We start from the raw sequence: 2,825 nt of genomic DNA, 5'->3' as shown, positions 1-2,825 counted from the left end.
TTTTTTTTTTCTTCCTGTACCAGCAGTCGCAAGTTCATTCAGTCCATTATTCTCTCTATTTACATGTCACCAAAATTGTGTTTTATGCCAATATCCTTCACATGCCAATATTTACTCTTTAAATATTTCAAAACAATCACAAAACACATAACAAAAAATTTTTGTTTTTTTTTTTTAAATCACAACATGAAAATCATATCTAATATAAAACAATATATCATATAACATAACAACAATTATATACAACAATTTACAATTAAATATAACAAACTATAAATATAACAATTAATGTAATTATATTAATATGTTAATACAATTAATATATTAATACAAATATACCAAACATAAAAATTAAATAACAAACATTAAAAATCAAACAAATAACAACAAATTACATAACAAACTTAATAACACATTACAATTAAAAATATATGTCAAAACAAATTAAAACAAAAATAAATACAATAACAAAAATAAATACAAATCAAAATTAAAAACACAAAACAAAAACGCAACGCAAAACAAAAATAAAAAAACTCAAAGCATGTGAATGAAATTTCCAACATGTCTGCGAAGTTTGGTGATAGGAACGAATGCACAAAATCCTGGGTCGATCCATACTCAATAATATTTTCTGTTCTGGGAGCTGCAGATGAAAGATTTTCTCCCAGCAAGTTGTTCCTTCCCACATAGCGCCACAAAGGAACGTGTTGAGGCAGGTATGCTAGCCCAACACGTTGCGTTAACTTGATCAGCAATTTACGAAGTAGTGGACTTCGAGCAGCAGCTGTTGACTTTATTAGATTACAGGCCTCTGCCAGACTGTTGATGCCACATCAAGTAAGATATCTCGGCCACCAACCTTAAAAATAGCTGCCATTGCCTCGGTAATGCCAGGTACCAAAAAGATATCAGCAGTTCCATCCATGGATGTTGACAAAGCTTCGTGTGTCCATTGTATAAAGCTGATCAAAGCAGGCTTCATGTCAGGTCGGGTAAGAAGCCGGGAAAGCAACAATCCAGTGATCTTCCGCATGGGACCGGGGTTCGAAAGATAGTCTTTGCAGACAACGATTATCCTTTCAACCAATGGCGGAGGCGCATCTTTAACCGAAGAACCTGCTTCTGCCAAAGCTGTATCCACTGACGATAGATCAAAAGGAATCAATACTAGAATCGAAAGCCAGAGAAGCATAGTGCACTTGGTCTCCATTTCCCTGATGCTTTCTTGCCGTATAACGCTCAAAACCGTTGTCACGCCGTGGCATTTCTCTAGCAGAGACACCGCAAGCTCCAAATCGGACACCTGGTGAGGGAAAAACTTCAAAACGGTCTTGTAACCGCAGACTGTGACCAGAGTATAGATGATTATGCATAGCAGCTTGATGACCTCTAGAATGTCCCCGGATTCGATCCCTGACTCAATTGTTTTGGTGCGAACAATGTGCATTAAAGGAGAAACTATGCTCTCGAGGTGCGGCTCGAGCAGCTGTCCCTGTTCTTGATATTTATCCATAATGGATTGGGCTTTCTTGATGGCCGAGAGATCCACTGCACCGCCATTTTGCATGATGCTAGCTACCAGATTTTCCAAGAATTTGTATTCCTTTTGCTTTCGGTGCAGGTCATGTGGATCCTCTGAGAGCTACGGATCCTGGGCTGATTTACGATTTGGGCATCGAAGATTATGCACTCTTAATTATACACAGGAAGCCATCAGAGTTATCACTCAGTCAAATGTAAGCTGTCCTGCTCAAAACGGACAGCCTGGGGATCTCATTTTCTGCTGTTTTTTCATCAGGGGCAGTCTTCTAACCTGTCAGCGAGCTTCATGAAAACGGTCACCATTGTTGGCCCCACCATTTCAACTTACTCGGCCAAACTGCTCCAACGGGGGTAGTAGAACCACAAATCCTGCAGTTTTGAAGACCGAGTTCCTAGCGCCACATTGTTTGTAAAGATTGAGCTAACTAACTTGCAGAGCCACCATGACCGAAATGCTTGGTGAAATCGTAAATTGTTGCAGGCTAAAAGCATTGTGGTGACCATTCTCTTCCGAAAGAGAGAGCATCATCAAATAAGAGGCCGGACTATTTTTTTTGGACAGAGATCGACATATTCATCTTCAGGCCATGAGCAGTCTCTTTATTGAAATTGAGCTCTCGAGACGAGAAGTTGAGCTTCAAACTGAGAAATTAAGCTCTACAACCATTCCCCAAACCGAGAAGTTGTTGAGCTTCAAGTTGAGCGCCAACCCTCTGAGAAATTAGAATAAATTGCCCAATTTTTTTAATTTGTTATTTATTTTGAATTAGTCATAAAGAAATTTTATTAAAAACTAATAAAGAAAATTCTATTAAAAACTAATTCTATTGAAAACTAATAAAGAAAATTTCTAAAAATAAACTAACTCAAAATAAGTCAAGTCCAGAAAATTTGGGTTTTTATCTAGAAAATGTTGAAATCTAATTTCAACGCAGACCAAGAAAAACCGTGAACCAAGCCAGAAACCGTTCACCGGATTTTCTCGGAGCTATTTGCCGACGAAGGAATAATCCGGGAAGGAGCTCCGAGAAAATATGGAGCTGACGCGTGGTTGACCCCTGACGTAACGCAACGTAAGAATCTCAGAGGTTAACTTTCAGCACTTGTTGGTCTTCCGATATTGTTCTCCACCATTGGATTTGCTCCCGTGTTCTCCGCCGTTGATTACCTGGAGCTGCATACGAACCCACATCAATTCAATGTTTTGCGTGGAGTAAAAGGTTTATGGTTGACCGCCGTAGGTAAAAGAATTTAATGATTGGTACAAGATTTTGGTGAGG

At 38.7% G+C, this 2,825-nt stretch overlaps 1 pseudogene; it reads right to left on the bottom strand.

Annotated features, from left to right (window-relative positions):
- Positions 1 to 799: 799 nt before the first annotated feature.
- Positions 800 to 1,570, bottom strand: LOC149209149 (tubulin-folding cofactor D pseudogene; annotated as a pseudogene).
- Between the last annotated feature and the right edge of the window lie 1,255 nt (positions 1,571 to 2,825).

This window comes from Pinus tabuliformis, chromosome 1_2 (genome assembly GCF_031772625.1).
Source record: "Pinus tabuliformis cultivar Carrire ecotype Pingquan chromosome 1_2, CPIR1, whole genome shotgun sequence".
In the NCBI taxonomy this organism is placed as follows: domain Eukaryota; kingdom Viridiplantae; phylum Streptophyta; class Pinopsida; order Pinales; family Pinaceae; genus Pinus; species Pinus tabuliformis.
Note: the sequence above shows the minus strand (reverse complement) of the source record. Positions and strands in the feature narration are given on the sequence as shown.